The following is a 3,969-nucleotide window of genomic DNA, read 5'->3' as shown; positions in this document are numbered from 1 at the left end:
TTAGGTAATAATAGACCAACCTCACTATTAGGCCGACCCTGTTGTTACCCTTTTAATGTGTATATATGTATATATATAACCAACTGCCCAACATTAAAATTTATTAGATTCCTCACTGTTTTCTACATTGATAACCACGAAGCAAATGTTGTATATTATAAGTATACCCTATTAATAATAAATAACAATGAATTATTTTAATATAATATCCCTCTACCAACATGGCTTGGAGTTGGAGAGACACTACCGAGTTGCAGAGATGGTAGGCAAGCCTCGCAGCATGTGATTGATTGGATGTAGCCAGCGGGGGTTGGGACTTGGGGGGTAGGTAAGCCTCACACAGGCATGCGGAGTAAAGCTGAGAGAGGTTGAAACAAGAAGCCTTCATGTAGCTAGCAGTCACTCAGTCACATGCATGCCTTGGCACAGGCTAGGCACACGGAGGTTGAAGCAAGAAGCCTTGATGGCGATGAATGTTTCAGATTACAGGAAAAACTAGCATTTCTGATGCTTTTTAAATCATAAAACAAAGTTTATAAGCATTGCAAACTTAGATTTCGATGCTTTCATAAGCATCAATGGAGCGTTGGCAATGCAAACATGGAAAAAAATTTATAATACTTCATGTTTGTGTCCTTAAGTTAATGATGCTTCTATGCATCGCTACCTAACGATGCTCTTTAAAAGTGTCGCAAGATCCATAGCATGCGGGCCTACCACATGGCCGGTCTTTAATGATGCTTATAAGCATCGCTTAGTGATGATTCTAGCTAGTTGGCGTCTCTAGGTAAAGATGCATTAAAGCGTTGTTAAGTTGTGGCTGTGATGACATTTTTAAGCATTGATGGTTTAAAGCATTGCTAAGTTATACATATTTGACAAATATTTAGTGAGTTTCTTTGAGAAAAAAATAAATTTATGGGACTGCACATATATTATATGTTGGTCATGGGAGTTTTATATGTATTGTCTAGCTCCGCATGGCCAAAAAGATTAAATTCATACATTAAAAATGCGATCGAGGAAACAAAAGGGCATACAAGTTCTAGTATTTTGTACATATTGTGCATGTGCATGAAAACAGAATAAAATCCAAGAACAAAAAAAATCAGGGTGAGAGCTTATTAGAAAGACTTAACTTCCTGGGGATTTTTTACTTGGGTAATACATTAGAAATTTATTTTAAGAAGAAGATACCATATTGAGGGAAGAGGTTTGGTGAGGTTCTCAGAGAGAGAAATAATATATTTTTGGGACCATGCATAATTAATAAATGGATACCATAAGATTTCACTTCTGGAATCGCACAATTTCTATCTTCTAGTAATTTTCTGTCATCACACTCTTAAGTTCTAGATACCAACGTAGCCCTTTAATACTAATTAATTGAAAATAAAATTTTAATGACCAATTACATAAAAAAAGAAAAAAATATTTACTTAATTATATTCTTAATTCTATAATGAAGCTTTCTATCATTAAGATAGTCAAGATTATAAAAAAAAACTTATCATGTTGACATGTAAAATTACGATTCTAATCTCAGAATACAATACATGGATATAGAATAACTGATAAAAGAAGGATTAAAGTACATGAAAGTAGTCCTCTAAACGACTAGAGAAAACTTAATGCTACAAATTAAGCTTAGACGCAGAAGGAAAAAATTACATCGTAATCCAAATCACATGCCATGTGTGGTCGCCTTCTTTGCTGCTGCTGCTGGCAGCAGCTCCTAAGTCCGTAGTCCTTGTTAAAACAAGGAGCTCCAAATGCTAAAGACATCAGCTCACTTTGCAACAACAAATGTTAGAGAGGCAGAGCAGAGTGCTTTACCACATATCTCAGCAAATAAATAAAACGGACAGAAGATTGAACAACTGAACTGCCAAGTTTATTCATCTGAAAAACTTCTAAATACACCTAAAAGCATAACAAACTTCGCTTTTCAAGGACCACATGTAGGACTAACTCATGACCACCATAGCTCTAAAACAAAGCCACAAAAGCATAAATCAAGGACACTTGGTTACAGCTACTTGACTCACTTAAAAGACTTCCGACTGACTACAGTAACATAGGACACATTAGCAACTATGAGATAAATTTACTACATAATTAAGTTCTGCATTAGTCTTTAATAGTTCCGAGTGTCAGACCCGAACCCCGCAACTTCTGCTCGCAAACTTCATCCACACTCCGAGCCATCTCCGGATCCAGATGATTCCGCCAATCCCCCACCTCTCCTTTTCTAAAGAACGAAGCATTCGGTATATTTGTCGATGCTAAAGTTCCCGTCTTATTGACCTCCAGGTTCTTGAGCTTCTCCAAACTACATAGCTGTACAATCTCCTCCACCACCTTTTCTCTTTCCTCCCCTTCAGAGAAGGGGCACCCCACAAACTCCGCCAATCTCTTCACATTCTCCACTGGTTTCTCCATCATCTCCTCATACTTCAAGAACAATACTTTGTTGGGCCTCCTCTGGCTCTCCCTCCAGTATTCGAGAATGTGATCCCATATCGGCCCGAAAGGGCCAAGCCCCTGGCAGAACAGCTTCAAATTTTCGGCCAGCAGATGCTGCTCCTCCACATGTAACCATGGAATGTTCTGGCCGAAGTGCCATCCGGAGATGGCTACATCCTTGGCTTCCCGGCAAACGTATATGATCTGGCACTCAGACTCGGCAGAGGTGACCGAGTCCGGTAGCACAGAGTAAGGAGTGTGAGTGGCAAGCAACCTGGGGGAAGGAAGGGCTTCTGCTTTGGAAGCATGGCCGTCGGCAAAGAGCTCATCAACGCAAAGGACACAGTCGTGAGGGTTGAGGCTTAGGAGAGGGTGGTCGGCCAACGGGTACCGGGTTCTGGTCGTGACAGCGAAGGCGAGCGCTTTCAGCCAGGTGGTGCCGGACTTCGGGTAGCTCGCAAGGATGAGATCGGTGGGGCGAGCCTTGAAGTGGTTCTGCATGGTCATGATGCTTGGGAGCCAGTTATCCGGGAACCAAAAGCCTTGGTATTGTCTCAAAGAGAGGTGGGGCAAGGATGTGCAAAGTGGCAATGCTGAAATGAGGTCATTGTACTTCTGAGGAGGGCTCGGAATTGGGTTCTCCTCCTTTTCTTGTTGCACTTTTGAGGGAATGGTGGCCATCAGAAGCAGAACCAAGCAATGGGCAGCAGCGAGGTGCAAAGTATTTTGGCTCAGCTAGCTGCGGCAAGATATATACCAACCACCAAGAATCTTTGACGCCCCGAGATGCGCATCCAGACGGGCAAATTATTTTGGACCACCGTCGTGATTCATGTGGCGGGTGCACCCCACGTGGACGGCAGCTGGGCCGAGGCTTTTGCTTCGGGAAAGGAGGACATGGCCGGCCGTGATTGTGGACCCCACTTCCCTGCTTGTTCGCTTGCATAAACTTTGATTTATGCTGAATAGCTAACGAGCCATTGAACCGTAATAACCCAACCGGTGAATAAATTAATTTACTGTTTAGTTGGTAATGGTAAAATGAGAAAGTATAAAGGGAGAAAAAGTTTTGGGTGGTCGACATTATTAATTTCACCCTTTCCAAAAATAGCTTACTGATCAAGTACCCTTTTAATCCATTAATCGAATACATTTATTTATCACTTTTTGGGCAATGTTTAGTTGGTTAATTGAATAATTTTATATTATCCATCTTTTAACAAGCATCTGAGCTCAGGCTAATGAGCAAAAACTCTATTTTCACAAGATGTATTGGACCTTTTTCCCTGTTCGGGAATTCAAAATCTATTTCATCATAACAATAAAATATTTTCTTTCGATTATACCATACCTCTCAATTTCATAATAGTAATCACATATTGATGCAATACACAAGGGATAGAGCAAGGCTTGTACATTCACCTATCAATTTGTGAGCATCATGCCAACACTATTAGGGGAGTAGAGAGGACTGAACATAGAAAAATGACTAATTTGGTATGA

General features: G+C 40.7%; 1 pseudogene; it reads right to left on the bottom strand.

The window, feature by feature from the left end:
- Window positions 1-1,872: 1,872 nt before the first annotated feature.
- On the bottom strand, window positions 1,873-3,202 carry LOC108510734 (cytosolic sulfotransferase 13 pseudogene; annotated as a pseudogene).
- Window positions 3,203-3,969: the final 767 nt, after the last annotated feature.

Source organism: Phoenix dactylifera, chromosome 3 (genome assembly GCF_051530095.1).
Source record: "Phoenix dactylifera cultivar Ajwa chromosome 3, Ajwa_hap1_PhDact_Kaust_v1.1, whole genome shotgun sequence".
In the NCBI taxonomy this organism is placed as follows: domain Eukaryota; kingdom Viridiplantae; phylum Streptophyta; class Magnoliopsida; order Arecales; family Arecaceae; genus Phoenix; species Phoenix dactylifera.
Note: the sequence above shows the minus strand (reverse complement) of the source record. Positions and strands in the feature narration are given on the sequence as shown.